This window comes from Bufo bufo, chromosome 4 (assembly GCF_905171765.1).
Source record: "Bufo bufo chromosome 4, aBufBuf1.1, whole genome shotgun sequence".
In the NCBI taxonomy this organism is placed as follows: Eukaryota; Metazoa; Chordata; class Amphibia; order Anura; family Bufonidae; genus Bufo; species Bufo bufo.
Genome location: NC_053392.1, coordinates 315,209,065 through 315,236,699, shown reverse-complemented (window position 1 = coordinate 315,236,699; position 27,635 = coordinate 315,209,065). Strand labels below are relative to the sequence as shown.

Here is a 27,635-nt window from a genome sequence, read left to right as displayed (position 1 = left end):
CACATCTTGCAGGCCATGGATGTGGAGGGTGACAGGTAAGTAGCTGGGTGCCTTAAAGAGGTCAGCTGGGGGACAGTATACAGTCATGTATGCTTGTATGTGGCATACATGACTGTATATCGCATTTTGACAAATTACATTAGAAATTGACCTGGTTACTGCAATTTGCTTGGATGCCGTGTTCATAAATTGTATATCACATCAAGAATTGGTAAAAACTATAGACTGCGAAAAGTAAACTAAAATTGCAATCATATATAATATGGTGCAAAATTAATGGAGAGGAATAGAGTTTTGTGTTCTATGACTTTCATTTTTGTAAAAGTGTATTAATCAGGTACAGTACTGTTAACCTACAGGCATGTATTTTCTTTTGTAGATTATTTCTGTCATGTGAAAAGTACACCTATCATTATAAATGCAGTGCTTGTGCAGCTATAGTAATAAAGGAAATACAATGTTCTACCAGGATAATACTTATGTTACTAAATAAACCATCCCATTAGTTATTTCAGCTCAGTGTACACTATGTAATTGGTCCTCACAAGAACATGGGTAAATAGCATGATTATTTGGGTGGCTGTGGCCTGTTGCTAGGAAACAACACACACTTTAATATTTCTGCAGTTAAAGAAGTATTCCAGTTTTAATGATTGCCATATTTTTTCACCCTATAAGACACACCTGCCCATGAGGCGCACCTAGGTTTTAGAGGAGAAAAATAAGAAACAAAAATTATTTTCTTCAGACCTCAGATCAGACCCCCAATGTTGATCAGAGCTCAGCTCAGACCTCCAATGTTAATCAGACCTCAGCTCAGACCCCCGGTCAGTCCCACAATGTTAATCAGACCTCAACTCAGAGCCTCAATCAGTCCTCAGATCAGACCCCAATGTTAATTAGACCCAAGATTAGGTCCTCAATCAGACCTCAGATCATACCCCTACTGTTAATTAGACCTCAGCTCAGAACCACAATCAGACCTGAGATCACACCCTAATTTTTGATAATTTAATCAGAACGCAGATCAGACAAAAATAAATAAATAAATCAACTCACCTCTCTTGCTCCAGATGCCTCTACTCCTGAGATTCAGACCTCTTCCTGCTGCACTGTGCAGTGACCCAATGTTGCACAGCGTGAGGTTGAAGAGCGCACTTCTGTCCTCATGCTGTATGCAGGTCACAGCACAGTATGTGGCACTGCCAGGATAACACCAGGGAGCGGTGAGTACCACCAGCACAAGGATCACTGCATTCACCACTCCCCAGTCCTACTATACTAATGAGCTCTTCCATAATGGAAGCACTCATTAGTATAAGGACTATAAGACACACTGCCATTTCTCCCCCACTTTGGGCAGTTATACAATTTTCTAATACACAAATATTTAAAATGTTGCAGATGTTTATTATATACACACAATAGCCTCTCTCTACAAAAATGCTATAGCCCATTTTAGTCCAGTAAAATACATCCGTAGTAGATCTAAATAGGACTAAAGATGGCATCCGTCATGGGACATCAAATCTGTCATGTGGCCTTTGGCATTCAGTTAACTGTCCAGGTATCTAACAGTTTATTGAGATGCAGCACATGTGCATACAGTATATACAATATTACTGCCGGCAACAGCATTCCATGTCTCTCAGTGTCTGTGCAGAAGCACATCTGACATTGTTCTCCCTGACTCCCCTGTATGTATTGTGGTTTTATTTTTTTACAGTTAACTTTATTAACAGCATGACAACATCACCTAGAAATGGGCAGCCATTTTAAAAATAATCTACAAATAACCTGAAAACAGGCAGCCATGTAAACACATATAGTGAAGCTGTTGTTGTAATAATCACAATGGTTTTTACCTTTAGTCCTATATAGCTGTTCCACCGAAGTGTCCTGTGTGCTGGCCCAACACATATGTCATGTAACACTATTGCTTACTAAATGTCAGTGAGTGTCACATGACTGATGCCATGTTTCAGTTAGGCCATGTATACATTACACAAGACTCACTGATTCATGGGCTAAACCATTCTACTGCGCAGATAGGGGTCAACAATTTGATATAAGAAAAGTATTTAAGCACAATTTTAAATATATATATAATAGTTTCCTATTATATAAACTTATACATTTGAAAAATAAAAACCAGAATACTCCTTGTTGTTTTGTATAGGTGGGACTGATGACCAACTTCTACACTAACACACAGAAAGAATATATACTTTAACACTGATGTGGATTGCGGGGTGACAACCTGAGTCAGAATGGTACCAGCATTAGTTGCTAGGCAACAGACTTGCCTTGGAAACTCATGTACTTGTAAGACTTTTTCCTTTATATAATGAAGTTAATAATATACAAAAATGCACAAATAATTTTTCTACTAGCAATACCTATTGATGAAATAGTTCACCAATCACATAATAAGCATGATGACAAGAATAATTATTGGAGAAAGCAAAGCACATTTTGCTATATGGTTCATAAATGTTGTACCAATCTGAATTCAGACCTCAGTATTACATAAAAAATGAATATCATCTAGATGACCTATTCTGTCCTGAAATATGTGCCTGCTCTCTCTTTACCACTAACTTTCTGCCTGAGCCTATGGTCATTTCATTGATTCAGAGTGCTTGTTACACAACATTATTACTACAGTATTTTGCAGCTGATATGGGCCAGGCTGTCATCTATGGCTAAAAATCCACCACTAAATGCTCTAAAATTCAAGGATATAAATTGTCACTTAAGGGATATGTGGTTAATATAAAAGATTCAGCTTGTGAATGTACCATTAATAACAAACATGTATACTGTACATTATCCAATTTAAAATATACTATTTAAAATGCAAATATTTTTAAGTTTCTTATTAGTTATATACAGATTTAAAATGGTTTTTTTTCCGGGAATTAATAAAATAAAATTACTGAAAGTATTAAATATTACTTTATTATAAATACATTCCCAAATACCTTTCATTAGTTATTATGACTTGTTTTGTCTACGAAGCAATTATCATGGGAAATAAAATGGCCGCAGTCCTATTAGTGCACACAAAACCTGTCCTAATCACTTAGCAGGACATGTTACTTCACAACACTGAGCTAAAGAGCTGCCTTATCCTCCTCTCTGTTCTACTTTCAGGGATTATGATCCTGAATACAACAGATCTTTAGCTGAATCTCTGTAGGAATGGAGTTCATGAGGAGACATGAAGTATGAAGAGGATGGACAGGACAGACTGTGGTAATTTGGGGTGGGGTAATGGAGACTGCATACAAGTGCTGCTGCTCAATAGTCACGTCCCCACCCTGCTCTCTGTCCTTCATGTCTCTTCATGAACTCCATTCTTACAGAAATTCAGATGAAGATCTTATCAGCTTTATTCAGGATTATAATCCCTGACAATCAGAGCAGAGAGGAGGATGAGGCAGCTCTTTAGCTCAGTGTTGAGAAGTAACTTGTCCTCCTGTATGATTAGGACAGCTATTGTGTGTACTAACAGGATGGAGGTCATTTTATTTCTCCTAATGATTGCTCCCTAGACAAAACAAGCCATTATAACTAATGAAAGGTATTCAGGAATAGATTTATAATAAAGCAATATTTTTCAGTTATTTTATTTTATGAATTCCCATAAAACTCCAATGACTCTTTATAAAACCAGGGGCGTCACATCGTAATTCCATAATCATCAACATAGTGCCTGTACCATGACTACAGCATGCATCCACTTTCCTCTTAGTCATTCATACTTACCACTTATTCTCATTCATAAATGAAATCTATAGTTTTATTATATATTCATAGTTAAAATAAGTCTGCATATCTAGAGCGGTAACCAAACAGAACATTATAATAAGGTTTGATTTCCAAACTTATGAAATTATGCTTGCACAAAACTATACAGTGATCACTGAAGATACAGTGGCCTCAGGATATTATATTTTCAATATACAATCATCTTTCCTGGGCTATTGTAATTTAAAACCAGACTTAACATAGAATGCCTCAGACACTGATGATCTGGGGTATTTATGATTGACTGGAAGTTGGCCATTTCACTGGTAAACCACCTGTACTGGTTATCTAGTAGTGCCTCTCTCATGTACAGTGCAGTTCTACATGTTCTGTATTGTTCTATACCTGTGCAAGATTAAGCTGCCCCTTTGGACACCAGATGTATTTTAGGCATTTTATTTTCCTGGTACACTATGTACCAATACTCTGTGTACACTATGTACAGGACACTGAAGAAAAAGAAATAGCTTCCAAAGGCTGAAAATCTATTTTATATGTAAGGACTTGCCTTATCTCCACTAGATAGTAGCGGTGAGGCACCACTTGTGCTGTATATAAACCTTTAAGCTTCTGAACCACCTTAATTCCACTTGTTCTGTTGAACATAGCTTCAATGCGTCACTACTCTTTCTAGTGGCTCTTCACTTGGGGCATATTTACATAGGACGATACTACATATATGTTTATCAAGTTAAATAGCTCACAGGAAATGCAGAAGTGCCATTACCTTCACTTTTTTGTCCTTACTTCTGAGTCATCTGCCTAAAGAAGCCCAAGTGGATAATACAGGCCTCAGGTTGTTTGGTCTCTTAAGTTTCCAGAACTGCTGGACATATTTGTTGATGTGGTGAAATCAAGACTCATTTGAGCCTGTAACTTTCTTTATCTAAAAAGAAAAAGAGGAAAAAAAAACATTTTTGCATACATATTGGAATACTTATATTGATCCAGAGTTCCAGCCTGTAGTATACCCCAGAGCTACTGCTACTGCTGTTGGAAAACAGAACGTTCAATATGTATTGAGAAAATTGTGCTCTCCAGGGCAGGTGTCTATATGAAGAGACATGAAAAGAAATGCTGTCCAGGACCCTGATCATTTCACGCCAGGAAGTCCTGCCTCTGGTCTATTGTATATTAGTAATACGAGAACCCATACACCCACTTTCCTGCCAGTCTCTTCAGGGTAAGGTTTCTACTTTGTACATAGGTCATGCTTCTCTATATACATAAACCAAATCAAATACAATACATTAATGTCATAATTATGTAGTGGATGAAACTTCTTTATAAGCACATACAGTCAGGTCCATAAATATTGGGACAGCACAATTCTAACATTTTTGTCTCTATACACCACCACAATGGATTTGAAATGAAACAAACAAGATGTGCTTTAACTGCCAGCTTTAATTTGAGGGTTTTTACATCCAAATCAGGTGAACGGTGTAGGAATTACAACAGTTTGCATATGTGCCTCTCACTTGTTAAGGAACCAAAAGTAATGGGACAATTGGCTTCTCAGCTGTTCCATGGCCAGGTGTGTGTTATTCCCTCATTATCCCAATTACAATGAGCGGATAAAAGGTCCAGAGGCCATTTCAAGTGTGCTAATTGCATTTGGAATCTGTTGCTGTCAACTCTCAAGATGAGATCCAAAGAGCTGTCACCATCAGTAAAGCAAGCCATCATTAGGCTGAAAAAAACAAAACAAACCCATCATAGAGATAGCAAAAACTTTAGGCGTGGCCAAAACAATTGTTTGGAACAGTCTTAAAAAAAAGGAATGCACTGGTGAGCTCAGCAACACCAAAAGACCCGGAAGACCACGGAAAACAACTGTGGTGGATGACCGAAGAATTCTTTCCCTGGTGAAGAAAACACCCGTCACAACAGTTGGCCAGAACACTCTCCAGGAGGTAGGTGTATGTGTTTCAAAGTCAACAATCAAGAGAAGACTTCACCAGAGTGAATGCAGAGGGTTCACCACAAGATGTAAACCATTGGTGAGCCTCAAAAACAGGAAGGCCAGATTAGAGTTTGCCAAACGACATCTAAAAAAGCCTTCACAGTTCTGGAACAACATCCTATGTACAGATGAGACCAAGATCAACGTGTACCAAAGTGATGGGAAGAGAAGAGTAAGGAGAAGGAAAGGAACTGCTCATGATCCTAAGCATACCACCTCATTAGTGAAGCATGGTGGTGGTAGTGTCATGGCGTGGGCATGTATGGCTGCCAATGGAACTGTTACTCTTGTATTTATTGATGATGTGACTGCTGACAAAAGCAGCAGGATGAATTCTGAAGTGTTTCGGGCAATATTATCTGCTCATATTCAGCCAAATGCTTCAGAACTCATTGGACGGCGCTTCACAGTGCAGATGGACAATGACCCAAAGCATACTGCAAAAGCAACAAAAGAGTTTTTTAAGGGAAAGAAGTGGAATGTTCTGCAATGGCCAAGTCAATCACCTGACCTGAATCCGATTGAGCATGCATTTCACTTGCTGAAGACAAAACTGAAGGGAAAATGCCCCAAGAACAAGCAGGAACTGAAGACAGTTGCAGTAGAGGCCTGGTAGAGCATCACCAGGGATGAAACCCAGCATCTGGTGATGTCTGTGCGTTCCAGACTTCAGGCTGTAATTGACTGCAAAGGATTTGCAACCAAGTATAAAAAAGTAAAAGTTTGATTTATGATTATTATTATTATGTGGGAAACTATTGTAATTCCTACACCGTTCACCTGATTTGGATGTAAATACCCTCAAATTAAAGCTTAATGTCGCGGCCCCTTGAAACAGCTGGTACATACTGGTATATACTGGTAAACATATATAACTTTTATTATACTTTTCTTTGCAGTTGTCATGAAATCTTAGTTTACAGTCATTGAATAGCAATGCTTAATATCCTAAGGTTGAAAACTATACAGTCTTAATTGGAAAGTTTCATGTTGAAACCCCAGTCGACCAAACCACTGCCAGGCATGCCCATTTTCGGTCCAGAACAGCCCAAATTTTTTGGAATTGTTTCTTAAAATTAGGGACATTCCCTACAAATTCAGGACTACTGGCTTGAATGAGATAGAGCAGTTGTAATTACACAGCGCCGCCTCTACAAAGTCGCCTCTATAAAGGAGATGATGCATATGTAATTTTGAAGAGAAAGCAGTGCTCCCATGAGAGCCACTGCCCCTTCAAAGAAAGGGGGGAGGGGGGTGCAGGGAGTCGGACCCCTGCCGATCTGATATTGATAACCTATCCTGAAAAAAAAAGCTTTTTCACTGTATACTGACTTAAAATGGTAACTCTATACAACTTTCTATTATGCTTGGTGTTTCACTTCCTTGCAACTCTCAGTTTACTGTCATTGAATGGCAATGCTTATACTGTATCCTAAGGCTGAAAACTATACAGTCTTAACTGGAACCTTTCATGTGGAAAATGCAGTGTTATCTGCCAGCAACATATTATAAAGCAGAAGGAGCTGATACATAGTTTTGTGGGAAAAGATTTAGTATAACTTTATATATATATATATATATATAAAAAAGAAAAAACAGTGGCAGCACCGTCCTTGATGCAAGCTGGTGGGTGCAACAGCCCAATACGGATTAAAGCCAATCCACAGATACAAAATAGAAAAAATGGGCAGCACTCCAAAAAGTAAAAATACAAAAATCTTTATTTACCCCAGTGGGAAGTGCGACGTTTCGGCTCTAGACAGGAGCCTTCCTCAAGCAGTGTACAGAGACAAAATGCCAAGAATATATAGCAACATGCTCAGTCATAAAATTGGCAAAACATGTGCAATTAATTCACAGTGATTAATCATTAACAAAACAAGTGCAATTACTTCATAATAATTAATATCAAATCTCACAAAATATTAAATACAGACATATAGCAATGTGATTCAAATTAAATATAACCCATATTGTATATATTTCCCTAGTGGTACATTCATGATTGCATATAATAAAATAAAAACTTCCATACAATATTGATTACAGTAAATATCATGATCAGTATCATGTGTGAATGATGATCAAAAAGTGCCAAGTGCTTACTAAGAGGTGTTGCAAGCGGAGGATGGAGGAGGAGTAAGAGGGTGAATGGCTGCCATCCAGGATCCCGCATGTTGCTCGGCGTGTCTAGAGCATCTCTGCGCATGTCAGGATGCCATCTACAGATTACTTCCGGTTGTAGCCGCATACATCATTGCGCAACTGCGCATTGTGACTCTGACACTCCGTCCACCATGTTTGTCAAGGGAGCCAGACATCCGAAACAGACGTCCACATACCAATGCCAATAATGTCTGTTGCGCACAGTTACAGGGTGGTGCCAGCACTTGTTCATGCCGGTATACCGAAGATGGCAGTGCGGGATCGCGTGATGACTACTCCCACTAATCATGGGTGCAGTCTCCACCCGTGACCCGTGGTCAGTAACTTGTTTGCACTTGTTTTGTTAATGATTAATCACTGTGAATTAATTGCACATGTTTTGCCAATTTTATGACTGAGCATGTTGCTATATATTCTTGGCATTTTGTCTCTGTACACTGCTTGAGGAAGGCTTCTGTCTAGAGCCGAAACGTCGCACTTCCCACTGGGGTAAATAAAGATTTTTGTATTTTTACTTTTTGGAGTGCTGCCCATTTTTTCTATTTTATATATATATATATATATATATATATATAAAAAGGAAATGTGTGGCAGCACCAATTCACAAAGAAGCGTAACGGGTGCTATGTCCAGGGTTATCACTGCTTACCCATAAAAATGTAGATGAAAACGGACAGCACATCCAGTAGAAAAAATGTAGAAATTTATTCAACCACGGTGGCACAGTGAGGCGATGTTTCGGCTCAAAACACAGAGCCTTTCTCAAGGCTTGAGAAAGGCTCTGCGTTTTGAGCCGAAACGTCGCCTCACTGTGCCACCGTGGTTGAATAAATTTCTACATTTTTTCTACTGGATGTGCTGTCCGTTTTCATCTATATATATATATACACTCACCTAAAGAATTATTAGGAACACCATACTAATACGGTGTTGGACCCCCTTTTGCCTTCAGAACTGCCTTAATTCTACGTGGCATTGATTCAACAAGGTGCTGATAGCATTCTTTAGAAATGTTGGCCCATATTATAGGATAGCATCTTGCAGTTGATGGAGATTTGAGGGATGCATATCCAGGGCACGAAGCTCCCATTCCACCACATCCCAAAGATGCTCTATTGGGTTGAGATCTGGTGACTGTGGGGGCCATTTTAGTACAGTGAACTCATTGTCATGTTCAAGAAACCAATTTGAAATGATTCGAGCTTTGTGACATAGTGCATTATCCTGCTGGAAGTAGCCATCAGAGGATGGATACATGTTCTCATTCTGTTTACGCCAAATTCGGATTCTACCATTTGAATGTCTCAACAGAAATCGAGACTCATCAGACCAGGCAACATTTTTCCAGTCTTCAACAGTCCAATTTTGGTGAGCTCGTGCAAATTGTAGCCTCTTTTTCCTATTTGTAGTGGAGATGAGTGGTACCCGGTGGGGTCTTCTGCTGTTGTAGCCCATCCGCCTCAAGGTTGTGCATGTTGTGGCTTCACAAATGCTTTGCTGCATACCTCGGTTGTAACGAGTGGTTATTTCAGTCAACGTTACTCTTCTATCAGCTTGAATCAGTCGGCCCATTCTCCTCTGACCTCTAGCATCCACAAGGCATTTTTGCCCACAGGACTGCCGCATACTGGATGTTTTTCCCTTTTCACACCATTCTTTGTAAACCCTAGAAATGGTTGTGCGTGAAAATCCCAGTAACTGAGCAGATTCTGAAATACTCAGACCGGCCCGTCTGGCACCAACAACCATGCCACGCTCAAAATTGCTTATATCACCTTTCTTTCCCATTCTGACATTCAGTTTGGAGTTCAGGAGATTGTCTTGACCAGGACCACACCCCTAAATGCATTGAAGCAACTGCCATGTGATTGGTTGACTAGATAATTGCATTAATGAGAAATAGAACAGGTGTTCCTAATAATTCTTTAGGTGAGTGTATATATATATATATATATATATATATAATATTTCTTCTTTTTCGATGTTAAGGAGTCCAACAGATGGACTTATGGTACCTACTTGGTGACAGATATAGCTATAACTGTATGCAAACATATATAGGAAGTGACACATCTCTCACTTTGGTTTTAGTTGGTCACTGCATGCCGCCACCTGCAAAGGGCCAGTGACATTATTAGAATGCTCCTTGTAGGCTGCAGTCCCAGAGCACCCTGTGATCTGAGCCTGAGACTAGTAACTGCCAGAGCAGGGAGCTAATGACCATAGTTCTAATGCAAAGCATGGCTGGTAGAGTTGGCCATTCAAGGTGCTGTGGGCCCCAGGACCTGCCCAGTTTTGCTGTGTGCTGACTCTAGCACTGGCTTCAGCAATCATTCAGAGTAGAGGGGATGGACTGTGGTGTAGTTCATACAGTAAGCCTGAATCACTGAAGCCTACGAGCTCAGCCCCCATGCATTTCAGGTGCACTTGATGGAGCGACGCCCGCAGGAATGTAAGTTAATTTTTTTCAGAGCTATGTCCACTAAAACCAAGGACAGAGGTATGTAACACATCCTGTCCCTGGCTCCAACCTATGTCTGTCAGCAGTTTTGCATAGAAAAGAACTGCTGATAGATTCCCTTTAACTATGAGTATATGCAGAAAAATTGGAGACAAGTATGAGATAAACACAGATATATTCTAAAATGAATCAACACAACATTTTTTTAACCTAAAAATGAAATAGTAAAGATAAGTAATATTTTGTTTATTTTAATGATCCTCCATCTAAATAAGGTGGTCTAAGATTTTCCTTCATATAAAAAGAAAACAATCTTTATACGCTTTAACTGCGGAATATTGATTTCAATACAGCGGAACATTAACAAAGCAGCCTCATGGCAGACTGAAGAATACACAGGTATGAAAATATCTAATGCTGTTAAGGGATTTCTAACTAAAATGCTGTCCTTCATGTTTACCCTCATCAAGGAAATCATGATTGTGTCCCAGTGCACGGCAGTGAGTAACCTTGAAGAAACCATTAAACTGCCGGCAGCTCAGGCATTAACATCATATTGTAAAATCAGTGAGCTATTGATTCATCATACCCTCTGTCAGCAGTATGTAAAATTAATTTCAGCTCTGAAACTTCTTCCATTCCAATGATAAAGAGGCCATTTATGTGCAGGAGACTAAGAAAATGGGAATAATAACAATATTTATCAAAACTACACTGGAGGAACGAACGCTTAAATGTGTAATTATTAAAGTACAATGCAGCTCAGCAATTCTGCTCATACAGTAGCCTCTGAAAAAATGGTCTATAAATAATAGCAGATATGTCCTAGGTCGGCAGTTAGAAACCTTCATATGTCAAAAAACTACAGTACAACTTCCATTGCGAAGCAGTCGTGCCATACAGAACATGTGTATGAAACAGCAATGCAAAAAGAACATCTATTACATTTTTGTAGAATTATATTCTAATGGTTTTCAATTAAACTTTATTTTATAATCCAGCTAAGCTGTTCGTAGTTAAATTAACCACCTCCCATAGTACCTACACATCATATACAGTGTTTTGATATACATAAACAGCGATAAGTAATATATAATCCCTTGAGTACCAGAATGCTCATATTTTCTATTGTGTTTGAGATACAGCATATTATGTTACAATATGGCTGCTGAATGCTAGTGTTACAGTTTGTTTTTATTTCCGTCCATAAAGCTGTTCATATACCTTATGAATCCTTGTTTGGTTGACAGATATTCCATCCAAGTCCCACCATACACAATGACACTCAAGTGTCATTGAGTGCACTCTAGAATATATGAGTCGGGAGAAAGAAGTAAGCTGCTGCCAGTTCTCCCTTGGGAATAAAGTTTTTAACGTATTGAAATCCAACATGCCCCTCACCCCGAATACACTGTCGGGGAAGACTCAGGACATCATCATACATTTTAGATAGTCATATGGTCCTTGAAAAATCCAGAGGTTTGATCAACATTCATCTAATGTGTATGGCCACCTTAATTGGGTTCTCTGGTTTGAGAAATTTTTTTGAATCTGCCCGGAGTACCCCAAACACTGCATATTTTCCCCCGTATACCTGTTTTTCATATAATAACTTTCCTTCTCCTTTTCTCAGCCTCACTGCATCCTAGCAGGATGTTTACAAGAACAACTTCCTGTTTTCATCAACTTCTTGTTGGATTTTCTAACCAAACCCAGCAAGCTTTGCTCTTCGATGTTTCTCAGGGCTTGCTCTGCCTACCACGCTGTTCTCTCTGCAGTAGTCACAAAGCCTACACTTTGCCTTTCCATACTACCAAGGCGGGCCCAGCTCTATGAAACATTACTGAGTATGTTGGCTTTGGGTCGATAACTCAACAGGAAGCTGAGGAAGTTCTGCATGTAAGCATCCTGCCAGGATGCAAGACAGCTGAGAGAAGGGGAAGGAAAACATAGACACGAAAAAAAACAGGTACTTGGGGCATAAATATGCAGTGTTTGGGGTACTCTGGGCAGATAAAAACATTTTCTTTATGAAATTAGGGAACCCCTTTTAAGGCTGCACATTTTATATGCATACAATAATGTAGCCCTTTATTGTTACTTTTCTCCGTAAAGAAATCGGGATAAAATAAATAAAACTATAAAGTACACAAAATAAGTGCTCATATATAACCTACTGTGTGTTCAATATAAAAAGTGAGAGGTAGTAACAAAATAGAAAACTATGTTTGATCACTACTTAGTACACATCAAAGAAGGAGGTACTATTGCTGGTGCTTTGTTGAAGGTGTATATTGCTAGGCATGTGCCCCCTAACCTTGTGCACTCAATACACATTCTGTTCAATTGAAAAATCTACAGAAGATACAAAACTATACAGAATTTATAATCCACAACCTGAGGTGGGATAAAAAAAAAAGAAAGAAGAAAAAACGACAGAGTATTGGTGTTTCCCAACTAGGGTTTTGTAAGACTCCAGGGTTACCTGAAACTCAGTTAGGCGCTCTCTGGCAGAAAGCTGATATTCAGCTCACACAGAAATGCTTGGTATGGGAAGAACAAAACATTCAAGGCTAAGCGTTTTAATCACTTTGCATGAGTGCTTCTATGTTTGGCCAAATGTTATGTTATAAAGCAGTATGAGTAAAACTATGAAAGTGTATGTCCTGTCCCTGCAATTTAGTTCTCTGCGCATGTTGCCAGGGTGACTGATCCATGACAGGAGAAGCTTTGTGAGGATTGGAAAGTGGTTTCCAGGGGGTCCCTCATAAAAATCAAGAAACCTGTGGGGAAAAAAACAACACTTAGCTATTCAGGGTCAGTTACTTTATTCAGACGGACAGTACAAGCAGTGGCATAATAATTCCAAATAAACCAGCTAATAAGTGGCATGAGCTTGGGGCCCTTTACATGGGCAAATAGACGGTAATGATTGAGAAAGAACCATTTGGTTCTGATTACAGCTGATTGTTGAGCTGTGGTAGAGCTGTCTTTACAGTGCATGCAGCAACCATCCCTTCTGTTTGGACATGAATGATCGCTGCTATGAACATTCATCCCAATATACAGTCACATCTGCAGGCAGTATACTGCTGTCTCTGCTGCCTAGAAACAATGATTTTGTGAGCTGCATGATAGATATGACTACATAATGAATGACTGTTTGCACGTTTGGTGGGTGATCAAGACAATTATTGGGAAGAAGCACTCTTACGTACGATCATTTCCAGTGTAAAAGGTCCCTTGGAGTATATGGTTTAAATATTAACCAAATTTATCATCCAGCATCCACCACTGATGAGAACACTATGACCCGACTAGATCTTCATGGTCACATCTCTTGTTTCTTTGGGGTAGATTCTTATAGATGGAAATTCACAAACAACATACGTATTTCCAAACCAGTGCCTAAGAGTAGTCAGAAGAGGGTGGGAGGGTGTTTATAAAATTCAATACTGCAATGATGAACATGGCGTTTTGTGGCAGGCCAGCGTGTTCTGGCAAATGGATTTGCTTATTTAATCTACTAAAAACATCAAAGCTATTACTGCTGTACATTTCCATCTAAATGCGTTACCATCAGAAACATGTGGTATATTGCTTCAGTAAGCAAAACTTTGTTCGCCGCTGCAAAGTGAGAATTAATTCTGTTTTTCAGTGCAGAAATCTTGACATTTTACAAGGTTTTCAGTCTGTGGTCAAATATCATCTAATTGGACACCACAAATGGTACTAAAAATAATTCCTAATTTTGAGTCAAGGCTAGTAATGGGTCTCCTCATCCTCCTAAACAGGAACTCAGTAATTACTACTAATAGATGGACATATTAGCATCTGAGTAATTCCTATTTGTGGTGTTTATTTGCATATTACCAACCCCCATTCATTCAAAAAGAGACTGACAAAACCCAATCCTAGCCCCAAAAAATAGAAGCTGTATTAGTAGTACTGTTTCACTGAAAAGGCAAAACATCAATTTTAAAAATGGTGTAATACGTTACCGACTACTAGTTTCTATTAAGAAGGGCTAGGATGAGGTGGCTCCACCGTCTGACTTAGTGGTAGCGGTGCTCTTGCTGTGCTTCACCCAGGCTTGAAATGTAAATTGAAATAATAGTAGCAGGCACTCGCTATTACAGCTGGATACACGTATATTTTAATAGGATAATATTGTAAATAAAATGTCAATAAAAATGTATAAAAATTTATAAAATCGAATAGCTATGCGTCCTCAGCTAGTTCACTCAATTAGCTGAATATTGTATATACTTTTATGGAGCAGCTCAGTAAAATTGATAGTTATCAGTCACTGTTTGTTTGTGGGTTTGATGTAATTAATAACAAGTTCCAACGTAGCAGTTATTTGTACAGATCAGTTCTGGATGTAATATTCATAATTCCATTGTTGCAGAAAAGGTCCCCATGCTGAATATGCCAGATATGGTAATCAAATGATTAGTTATACACACCATAATGCAGACACTGGCACCTGATTCGATCTTCATATACTGCAAACGAATATCTCCAGAACAATTTTACACCTTTTGTATATTAGAGTAACTCACGTTTTCTGGGGGTGATGTCGTCTCGAGGATGTGCCTAGACGCTGCGTCCCGCGTGGTCTATGGCACTGCTTTTACCTCTGATTCTGACCTCCCCTTTATGGAGTTCTCTATATGGATGCTTTCTTCCTTCGGTGATGTTCCGTTTCGTAGCAGGAGCTGGGTGCTGCGCTGTGTGTAATCTCGTAGGTCAGCGTTCCTCGAGGATCCCGGCGGCGTGTACTTCCGGTGTGATGACGTACCTCTCCACGTGACTTCAGGCTTCGGTCATGTGACCTAGGAGCTCCGTGGACCAAATGCTGATTCAATAGTAACTGCTTTAGGAATCCTTTCTTTCAGGTCTTGCGTGATCACTTTAGTATAAGATGGACCCTGTCTTTTTCCAAACGCGTTTCGGGACACAAAGTCCCTTCATCAGGGAGTAAGAGTATTCCTCCGGATCCCTGCTTTTTATAAGGAATTTCCCACACTGCGTAATCTGGTATTTTGGGTGGCTTATAATAAACTCCTATCAGTATTTTACCTAAAGGCAGACCCCTGCCCCTCTCCGGTTTTATGATCATTTCTAAACAGACTGTAACCCTGTATGTTAACTGTCCAGTCATAGCTATCATCCAGCCATGTCTCAGTTATTCCCACTATGTGATAGTCTTCCTCAGTCATTACTAATTCCAGGGCAGACATTTTATTAGTCAGGCTTTTGGCATTAGTATATATATAGTATAGTATAGTATAGTATAGTATAGTATATACAGTACAGACCAAAAGTTTGGACACACCTTCTCATTCAAAGAGTTTTCTTTATTTTCATGACTATGAAGGCATCAAAACTATGAATTAACACATGTGGAATTATATACATAACAAACAAGTGTGAAACAACTGAAAATATGTCATATTCAAGGTTCTTTAAAGTAGCCACCTTTTGCTTTGATTACTGCTTTGCACACTCTTGGTCTTCCAACAGTCTTGTTGGAGTTCCCAGAGATGCTTAGCACTTGTTGGCCCTTTTGCCTTCACTCTGCGGTCCAGCTCACCCCAAACCATCTCGATTGGGTTCAGGTCCTGTGACTGTGGAGGCCAGGTCATCTGGCGCAGCACCCCATCACTCTCCTTCATGGTCAAATAGCCCTTACTTTCAAAGTTTTGGCAATTTTTCGGCTGACTGACTGACCTTCATTTCTTAAAGCAATGATGGCCACTCGGTTTTCTTTCTTAGCTGCTTTTTTCTTGCCATAATACAAATTCTAACAGTCTATTCAGTAGGACTATCAGCTGTGTATCCACCTGACTTCTCCTCAACGCAACCCCATTTATAAGGCAAGAAATCCCACTTATTAAATCTGACCGGGCACACCTGTGAAGTGAAAACCATTTCAGGGGACTACCTTTTGAAGCTCATCAAGAGAATGCCAAGAGTGTGCAAAGCAATAATCAAAGCAAAAGGTGGCTACTTTGAAGAACCTAGAATATGACATATTTTCAGTTGTTTCACACTTGTTTGTTATGTATATAATTCCACATGTGTTAATTCATAGTTTTGATGCCTTCAGTGTGAATCTACAATTTTCATAGTCATGAAAATAAAGAAAACTCTTTGAATGAGAAGGTGTGTCCAAACTTTTGGTCTGTACTGTATATATATACAATTAAGAGGTTTTTGTATATATTTTTACCCTACACCTTTCCTTGTGAACTATTATAGTCCCTACTTCCATTCCTTCCTCAGTTTCATTACCCTGCCCCAGGTCTCCAAATGCACTATCTTTCCCTCCTATAATGTAATTACCCCCCCAGTTTAAACACCCCTCCAACCTTCTAGCCATCTTTTCCCCCAAAGCAGCTGCACCTTCCCCATTGAGGTGCAGCCTTTCCCTATAATACAGGATGTAGCCAACAGAGAAGTCGGCCCAGTTCTCAAGGAACCCAACCCCCTCCTTCCTACACCAGTTCTTGAGCCATTTGTTATTCTCCCTAATCTTCCCCTGCCTTTCTGGAAGTTATGTCTGTGGTCGCTAAGTTAATATATATTTACCTACAGTTCTGTGAAAAACCACAAAATGAAATATATGAAATGTCAGCTCTGCTTCATAACAAACTCAGCAGGAAAATAAACCTGTATATATATGGAATAATCTGATATAAATTGTGATGAGACCAGGAAAATATATATTAGCTGTATGTGTACATTTGATTGAGTAGTATAACCTGAAGTATATTCATCACATGAGGTATAATACTTATGCCATGCACTGCTGGGATAAGCCCTGTCAGAGTCCATAAGCCCGCTGATGTTAGCGATACATTCTATGCCAGTCTGCGTGATTCTTCTTCTTATGAACCACCAGAAAGGAGACCTAAACCAATCGAAGGGTCAGAAGATCAGAACCAGAAAACAGAAAGGCAGAATTAAAATCAGCAGAGCGGAGCATAGGATTATAGCTTCTGATATGGTACAATCTGTTGTACCAACAGTTAGAAGCAAGGCAGTAAACTACTAGCAGACCAGAATTATCATGGGATAAAGCACTGCTTAGCATTAATATTATTGAATATACTATGTAAATGATATATCTCTCAGCCATGAAATAGATCCTAGGCACTGAAGCCGTTAAGTAAGTGCATTTCCACAAAATAATCTGCCGGTAAGGTCTAGTGCCTAATTTACTCAGGCACTGCACTAGCATCTAATCTTCTTTCCTACGTGGTATAATGAGGCTTTAAAAATTCTTCGTGTAAGAAATGCTACCTGCTTTTTCCCAACGGCATGAGGCTGCCAGCTACAGAGAATCTGAATGCTACATTACTGCCCTCTACCTCCTGTTTGTAAATGACCCACTGAATGATTAAAGGGGTTATCCAAGACTATTAAATGCCCCCCATATGCCGGGGCCCCTCATACTGAATATACTTACCTGGCTACCCGTGCCGCTCCTGGTCCCCACACCGTTGGCGACACTAGGGATGTATCACGTCTTATATGGCAGGTAACAGACGTGCGGCGCAGAGGGGAGGGAAGGAGAGTATATAGTAGTTGGGGGTGGCTGACAGAGAAAAGCTACAGATTCCTAAATGGGACAAAAAGGATAGCAAACCTAAGCATGAAAACCTGGACCGGAATCCATTCCCACCACTAGGTCATGGAGCGATCTCTTGAAACCGAGCGCGTAAGCACCCACTGCGAGCTTCTGACCCCAGGCACAACAGGGTCAGCGATAGGTCGTGACACCCTTGTGACAGGAGGCTCGTCCCTGTCTGCCATTGGCTGCCCCCCCTACACTGGATGTTTTCATTCGCACACAGTGAGAAGCAACAGCGGCGGTGCGGGGACCAGGAGCGATTCAGGGAGCGGGGATCCAGTGAAAATCAGAGCATTTTAAAAAAATTATAAATAGACATACAGTATAACATAATTCTTTTATTTTAATCCCCCAAATGCAAGTTTACAATGCACATGGGTACATGGGGTATTATAAGTTAGCTTAACACCACACAAAAAATAACAAAATAGGTGCATGTTACTGGACTGTATCGGTTGGTGAAACAATGTCCTCTTCTCTGACATAATTTAGTGATCTGCAGTGATTGCCTGAAGCTGCCACTCACAGAGTTCCTTCTTATCCTGCCCCTGCACATCATACTGTTAACCCTCAGAGCTCTCTGCTTCCTTTAAAGGGAACCTGTCACCTAATCTGAGCCTTTTAGATCGCTCAGATCAGGTTATGGACTCCTTTTCCCACATTACAATGGTACCTTTATTTGTGCTGTCCCTCGCCAAAATCGTCCAAAAAAAGACTTTTAATTATGCTAATGAGGTTCAACAAGTGCCCAGGGGCGGCGTTACTGCAGCAAGTGCCCAGGCCCCTCGGCGATGTGCCCTGAAAACCACACCTATTTCACCCCTCTGGCCCGTCCTCCTTTCCTATTATTACCTCCTCCTCTCCCTCACAAATCTCGCTCCTGCGCCACTCCACACTTGTCCTGCACCTGCGCATTGCTGTGCCCATTATGGGCAGAGGAACAGGGAGTTGGACTGCGCATGCGCCGGTCCGTAGCTTGAAATCCAGGGGGCGGAAGTAACCCGCTGCTGCAGAGGACTGCAGTGAAGCCAAAGAAGGGGCGGGTTGGCGCAGCAGCGTCTTTCCTTTAGCAGGCGCAGGATTTGTGAGGGAGAGGAGGAGGTAATAATAGGAAAGGAGGGCGGGCCAGAGGGGTGAAATAGGTGTGGTTTTCTGGGCACATTGCCGAGGGGCCTGGGCACTTGCTGCAGTAACGCTGCCCCTGGGCACTTGCCAAACCTCATTAGCATATGTTTTTAAAGTATTTTCTGGAAGATCTCGGCGAGGGACAGCACAAATAAAGGTACCATTGTAATGAGGGCACAAGAGTCTATAACCTGACCTGGGCGGTCTAAAAGACTCAGATTAGGTGACAGACTCCCTTTAAGCCCATTCCCCTGTGTTCTGGTTCCAAATCAGGTGAAAACAGCCAGAATAGAGACTAAGTGGTCCCTAAATGCCACTGTACATTACTGTACATTTTTACTTAAAGGGGTTATCTCAACAGAGATCATCCATTTAAAAATGCAGCCGCCCCGGCACCCTTGGCAAGCAGTTGATTTTGCTTCAGCCAGCCAAGTATACGTACATTTAATACTTTACAGAATTCTCAGTTCTGGCTCTAAACAGGCCCTAATAGTGCAAATAGCATAGGGAAAGAGTGGGCTTATCATCATACTATATATTCACTATGTAGAGAATACAATACATTTAACAGGACAGTGATCTAATGCCATGATACATAAAATATAACATCACAGAATAAAAAGGTCATCTCATAAAAACAACCCCTATATGCCCTAATAGGAACCACCTTTTTCACCCCAAAACTCAGGACCCAGTCTGGCACTGAAGTACCTGATCAGCCATTCATTTGAATGGCCGGCATGTACTACTACATTTCCCCTACACAATATATATACTAGAGCGGTGATCAATAGAGTAAGCACATTAGGATGCTCGACTAGTCCATTGGAGAAATGCAAACCAGTATAATTCATCTAGAAACTGTAGGGACATTGAGCTCTAAAATACAAATGGTTAAACCTGAGCGTTTTAAACAGTGTATTACACTTGTGATGTTTTAAGGGCTCTGACTAGTGTGAACATTGATGTGAATAACAGTTTAGCTGCGACTGTAAACCTATTGAGCATGTTTTCATAAGTAGAGGAGAAAAGCTGTTGCCAAAAATCTCTACCAGTGCTCCTCTCCAAGAGGAACAAAGGATAAGCAACCTTAAAGAAGGTATTCCCCTCACAGACACCTGCCATAACGTCAAATAGATGCATATTCTATCTCTGGGAAGAATGGGGATCTGTGATATTTGTTTCAAGCTGCCAGATCCAGGTGGGAAATGAGTGGTTAGTTGGCTGCACATATATGAGCCCACACCTATTTGATGTTTATAACATATCCTGTGGACATGTCATGAATGTCTATGAAAGAAAGACCATTCTAAAATCCAGCATGCTCCGATCCTTCTTTTTCCCACAACAGACATCAGGAGGAAATCCGGATGCCCCTGTACACAACACATCATCAACCAATCAAGTCAAAATTGCATGTGTGCGAGCAGTTTTATGTTTGAACATCTATTAGTGCTTTGCGTTGGGGTCCAGATAAAGAATCTCAAGCACTTAACAGAACTTACACTACTTTGTAAGTGCGGTACATGATGAAACATTTCTTACAAATCTAGCTGGCCCTTTGAACACTATTGATTTTTTCTTGCGTTTTGGGTGAATGCCCCCAGCAGTCTGTCAACCTGAGATATGCGGTGACAGCACAAATGCATTTTAACCAAGCCAAAATCAGTGCTAGGCGGTTCTCCCACAGTGTTTGTAGCTGAATTCTAAAACCTTCTGCTTACAGCATTGCCTTACACTAATTGGATAAATCTTCTGATGCTACAGAGGAAAGCTCAGGATTTGCACAGGACTCTTAAGCTTGTCTTAAAGTGTGCTCAGCAGCCGTGCAATTTCATGGCAGACTTTTCAGATCATTTAACCCTTCCAATCAGTACTGCCCTGAAGCACTAGCAGTAAATATTTATTGGTCAATATCTGGAGGCTGTATATTGCTAAGCATGCAGTTTGTGTTGCACATCTTTTATATGTTTTTTTTTATATGCAAATATATTATTTTGGATTATATAACTTTTATAGGTTCTTTATATGCAAGTATATTATTTTAGGCTGCATATCTTGTATATATATTTATTCTCTAAGTACATTATCTTGATAGAAATATATGGTTTAATAACATGCCCATGTAACCTCTCAACACACCTGTCTAAAACAACAGGGTAGATATCAGCACTAGAGATGTCGCGGACATAAAAGTTTCCGTTAGCGAACGGCGCACGCGAATTTTCGCAAATGTTCGCGAACGGGCGAACCGCCATAGACTTCAATAGGCAGGCGAATTTTAAAACCCAAAGGGACTCTTTCTGGCCACAATAGTGATGGAAAAGTTGTTTCAAGGGGACTAACACCTGGACTGTGGCATGCCGGAGGGGGATCCATGGCAAAACTGCCATGGAAAATTACATAGTTGACGCAGAGTCTGGTTTTAATCCATAAAGGGCATAAATCACCTAACATTCCTAAATTGTTTGGAATAACGTGCTTTAAAACATCAGGTATGATGTTGTATCGATAAGGTAGTGTAAGGGTTACGCCCGCTTCACAGTGATAGACCAAACTCCCCGTTTAACGCACCGCAAACAACCGCAAACAGTCCATTTGCACAACCGCAAACTCCCCATTTGCAGAAGGTTGGATACCAAGCTAGCCATGTCCCGTTCCTTGTCCTCACTGATGTCATTGAAGGTCTCTTCCTCCACCCAGCCACGTACAACAAGGGTCCCGAAAGGTGACAACAAGCCCCCTGGGACGCCTGCTGTGGTTGGTCTTCCACCTCCTCAAAGCCACCTTCCTCCTATGACTCCTCTTCTTCAGACTCCTCTCTCTGCATTGCCTCTCTCTGCGTTATTATAAGGTGTGTTAAGTAGTACTATTCCTATCAGTTTAATCCCTGTTACGTCCCCTATCGGGGACGTGTATATGGCATCGATTTTAGGAACGGGGAGATGGAAAAAGATGCTTGGTTGGTCCTCCCACTTCAAATTTGGGGCACTGCGCGTGCAATCTAATGTGCCGCCAGATAGTTGTGGTGTGTTATGTTGTTCTATTCTTATCAGTTTAATCCCTGTTACGTCCCCTATCAGGGGACGTGTATATGGCATCGATTTTAGGAATGGGGAGATGGAAAAAGATGCTTGCTTGGGGCACTGCGCATGCAATCTAATATGCCACCAGATAGGAGTGGTGTGTTATGTTGTTCTATTCTTTTGGCACAGGTTGCAAATGGCATCGCTGTTGTCAGAGGCAGACACAGAAAAAAAATTCCACACTGCTGAGCTCTGCAATGACGGCATTCTGGTGGTGGCAATAGCATGCATTGATTGGCGTGCTGTCTGGCTGACCCCGGGTGCCGATGCATGCTGTCTGACTGTGCCACTAGCTCCTTGCGACGACCTCCCCCTGCTTCCAACTCGTCTCCTCCTCCTCTCCCCATCTGAACTATCCCCCTATTCTTCTTCTCTTCTAGCGGGCACCCACGTGACATCCACGGACACATCGTCTTCATCAACCGCTTCACTTGTATCTGACAACTCAGCAAAGGAAGCAGCAGCGGGTACAACATCATCATCATCACACCGTACGTCCATGTGTGTAATGCTGCCTGACTGAGACATATCCCTGTTATCTACATCCTCTGGCAATAATGGTTGTGCATCACTCATTTCTTCCAACTAATGTGTAAATAACTCCTCTGACAGATCAAGTGAAGCGGCTGTGGTGCTAGTGTTGGTGTGGCAGCAGGCGGGCGAGTGGTAACTTGAGAGGTGCCCGAAGCTAAGCTGGAGGAGGATGGTGCGTCAAGGTTCCGAGCGGAAGCTGTAGAAGATTGGGTGTCCTGTGTCAGCCAGTCAACTATGTCCTCAGAACTTTTCGAGTTCAGGGTACGTGGCCTCTGAACACTGGGCATTATTCTAGGGCCAAAGGGAATCATAGCACCACGACCACGACAGCCCCTGCGGGGTGGCCTGCCTCTGCCTGTCATTTTTTTTTCGATTAGTGGTACTATGCGTGCAAGCTACTGTGACACCAGATATGAGTGGCACTGTGCACTGGCAGAAGTTGGCAGAGTAGACGCTGTAGGCCTGACACACACGCTTGCAGACAACTAACTGCTATTCAATCTATTACAGTCAAAATTGAATTATTTTTTTAAATGTACACTACTGTTACACCAGATATGAGTTGCACTGGTGTGACACTGTGCCCTTGCAGGCCCTGAAACGCACACTTGTGAAGGAAAATGACTGCTATTATTTCAGTCCAAAAAGTTTTTTTTTTTTTAAATGTGCACCACTGTTACACCAGATATAAGTTGCACTGGTGTGACACTGTGCCCTTGCAGGCCCTGAAACGCACACGTGTGAAGGAAACTGACTGCTATTATTTCACAGTCAAAAAAGTTTTTTTTTTTTTAAATGTGCACCACTGTTACACCAGATATGAGTTGCACTGGTGTGACACTGTGCCCTGGCAGGCCCTGAAACGCACACGTGTGAAGGAAACTGACTGCTATTATTTCACAGTCAAAAAAGTGTTGTTTTTTTTAAATGTGCACTACTGTTACACCAGATATGAGTTGCACTGGTGTGACACTGTGCCCTGGCAGGCCCTGAAACGCACACGTGTGAAGGAAACTGACTCTTATTATTTCACAGTCAAAAAAGTTTTTTTTTTTTTTTAACCCCTTAAGGACTCAGCCCTATTTCACCTTAAGGACTTGGCCATTTTTTGCAAATCTGACCAGTGTCACTTTAAGTGCTGATAACTTTAAAACGCTTTGACTTATATAGGCCGTTCTGAGATTGTTTTTTCGTCACATATTGTACTTCATGACACTGCTAAAATTGGGTCAAAAAAGATAATTTTTTTGCATAAAAAAATACCATATTTACCAAAAATTTAGAAAAATTTGCAAATTTCAAAGTTTCAATTTCTCTACTTCTGTAATACATAGTAATACCCCCAAAAATTGTGATGACTTTTACATTCCCCATATGTCTACTTAATGTTTGTAGCATTTTGGGAATCATATTTTATTTTTTGGGGATGTTACAAGGCTTAGAAGTTTAGAAGCAAATCTTGAAATTTTTCAGAGATTTACAAAAACCCAATTTTTAGGGACCACTACAGGTCTGAAGTCACTTTGCGAGGCTTACATAATAGAAACCGCCCATTCTATAAACTACACCCCTCAAGGTATTCAAAACTGATTTTACAAACTTCATTAACCCTTTAGGTGTTGCACAAGAGTTATTGGCAAATGGGGATGAAATTTGCGAATTTAATTTTTTTGCCTAATTTTCCATTTTAACCCATTTTTTCCACTAACAAAGCAAGGGTTAACAGCCAAACAAGACTGTATCTTTATTGACCTGACTCTGCCGTTTACAAAAACACCCCATATGTGGCCGTAAACTACTGTATGGGCACACAGTACGGCGTAGAGGGAAAGGTGCGCCGTATGGTTTTTGGAAGCCAGATTTTGCTGGACTGGTTTTTTGACACCATGTCTCATTTGAAGCCCCCCTGATGCACCCCTAGAGTAGAAACTCCATAAAAGTGACCCCATCTAAGAAACTACACCCCTCAAGGTATTCAAAACTTATTTTACAAACTTTGTTAACCCTTTAGGTGTTGCACAATATTTAATGGAAAATAGAGATACAATTTCAAAATTTCACTTTTTTGGCAGATTTTCCATTTTAATTTTTTTTTTCCAGTTACAAAGAAAGGGTTAACAGCCAAACAAAACTCATTATTTATGGCCCTGATTCTGTAGTTTACAGAAACACCCCATATGTGGTCGTAAACTGCTGTACGGGCACACAGCAGGGCGCAGAAGGAAAGGAATGCCATACGGTTTTTGGAAGGCAAATTTTGCTGGACTGGTTATTTTGACACCATGTCCCATTTGAAGCCCCCCTGATGCACCCCTAGAGAAGAAACTCCCAAAAAGTTACCCCATTTTAGAAACTACGGGATAGGGTGGCAGTTTTGTTGGTACTAGTTTAGGGTACATATGATTTTTGGTTGCTCTATATTACACTTTTTTGTGCGGCAAGGTAACAAGAAATAGATTTTTTGGCACGTTTTTTTTTTTTGTTATTTACAACATTCATCTGACAGGTTAGATCATGTGGTAATTTTATAGAGCAGGTTGTCACGGACGTGGCAATACCTAATATGTTTACAATTTTTTTTTATTTATGTAAGTTTTACACAATGATTTCATTTTTAAAACAAAAAAATTGTTTTAGTGTCTCCATAGTCTAAGAGCCATAGTTTTTTCAGTTTTTGGGCGATTATCTTAAGTAGGGTCTCATTTTTTGCGGGATGAGATGACGGTTTGATTGGCACTATTTTGGGGTGCATATGACTTTTTGATTGCTTGCTGTTACACTTTTTGTGACATAAGATGACCAAAAAATTGCTTTTTTTACACCGTTTTTATTTTAATTTTTTTACGGTGGTCATCTGAGGGGTTAGGTCATGTGATATTTTTATAGAGCCGGCCGATACGGACGCGTCGATACATAATATGTATACTTTTTTTATTTATTTAAGTTTTACACAATGATTTCATTTTTGAAACAAAATAAATCATGTTTTAGTGTTTCCATAGTCTAAGAGCCATAGTTTTTTCAGTTTTTGGGCGATTATCTTGGGTAGGGTATGATTTTTGCGGGATGAGATGACGGTTTGATTGGTACTATTTTGTCGTACATGCGACTTTTTTGATCACTTTTATTACCTTTTTTGGGAAGTAAGGTGGGCAAAATTTCAATTTTCTCATAGTTTTTATTTTTTTATTTTTATGGCGTTTAGCGTGCGGGGAAAGTAACATGACCGTTTTATAGATCAGGTCGTTACGGTCGCGGCGACACCTAATATGTGTAGTGTATTTTTTATTTTTTTATTCAGTGATAAATGTGTTTTTTTAATCTTAACTTTTTTCACTTTATTTTAATTTTTTTTTGACCCAGACCCACTTGGTTCTTGAAGATCCAGTGGGTCTGATGTCTGTATAATACAGTACAGTACAATATATATTGTACTGTACTGTATTTTACTTACACATTGTCTGAACAGATCTCTGCCTTTAGCACAGATCTGTTCAACACCATGGACAGCAGGATGCCTGAGACGGCGTCCTGTTGCCATGGGAACCTTCCCCGTCTGCTCAGTAGTGTTCAGAACTTCGCAGACGGGGAAGGGTAAGGACGGGGCTGGCGGGGGGCTTTCTGGGGGCTCTCTCCCTCTCCTATCGGGGGGCTGCAAAGGCACAGCAGCCCCCCGATGGGAGAGGGAGGGAGCTCCCTGAGCTGTTAACCTTTTCCATACAGCGGTCCGTACGGACCGCTGTATGGAAAGGGTTAAACGGCTGACATCGCATCACCGATGTCAGCCGTTTATACCAGGGTGTCAGCAATGTGCTGGCACCCTGGTATACCCACTAGAAGCCAACGATTATTCAAGGGGAGGCGGGCGGGGGATCGCGATCCCGCCTGCCGCACCGCCCGCCTCCCACACCGCATGCGACACCCCCCCACATAATATCATTCAGGGGTGCAGGGGGGGTTAATAAAACCTAATTTCGGGCATTTTAACGTTTGATCAGAATCGGCTAAAAGCGCAGCAAACCGCAGGTCTGAATTGACCTGCGGTTTGCTGCGATCGCCGATACGGGGGGGTCACATGACCCCCCTCGGCGTTGTGACAGGATGCCGGCTGAATGATTTCAGCTGGCATCCCGTTCGGATTAACCCCCGGGGCGCCGCAATCTTATTTTAAACTCATGACGTACCGGTACGTCATGGGTCCTTAAGGACTCGGGACCCATGCCGTACCGATACGTCCTAAGTCCTTAAGGGGTTAAATGTGCACCACTGTTACACCAGATATGACACTGTGCCCTGGCAGGCCCTGAAATGCACATACGTGCTTGCAACTGACTGCTATTATATTACAGTCAAAATTTTTTTATTTTTTTTTAAATGCAAGCTATTGTGACACCAGATATGAGTGGTGGCACTGGGCAAGTGGGCACAGTATACGCTGTGAGCCTGACACACACGCTGGCAGGCAGGCAACTGCAATTAGATTACACAGGAAAAAAAAAAAGCAGACTGATGTACTAGCCCTAAAAAGGGCTTTTTGGGGTGCTGTCCTTACAGCAGAGATCAGATGAGTCCTTCAGGACTGTAGTGGACACTGAATGCACTAGCCTAGCTATCGATTTCCCTATTAAATCAGCAGCAGCTACACTGTCCCTCCTCTCACTAAGACTGCAGTTTCCGAATGAATCTAAAATGGATGCTGTCCAGGAGGTGGGAGTGTCTGGGAGGGAGGGTCTGCTGCTGATTGGCTGGAATGTGTCTGCTGACTGTGAGGTACAGGGTCAAAGTTTACTCAATGATGACGAATAGGGGGCGGACCGAACATCGCATATGTTCGCCCGCCGC

The 27,635-nt window shown here is 40.9% G+C and overlaps 1 protein-coding gene across 4 annotated transcripts in view; it reads right to left on the bottom strand.

Annotated features, from left to right (window-relative positions):
- Positions 1 to 27,635, bottom strand: part of FUT9 (fucosyltransferase 9) — a 208,763-nt gene that overhangs the window by 94,535 nt on the left and 86,593 nt on the right. For 2 of the 4 annotated variants that reach the window (XM_040428779.1, XM_040428778.1), the window contains one exon: positions 4,541 to 4,699. The exons of 1 other annotated variant lie outside the window; for it this stretch is intronic. The gene's annotated coding sequence lies outside the window, so the exon portion shown is untranslated. Of the gene's footprint in view, positions 1 to 4,540; positions 4,700 to 13,698; positions 13,710 to 27,635 lie in introns of those variants that run through there. One more of the 4 variants, XM_040428780.1, reaches the window with a different exon arrangement.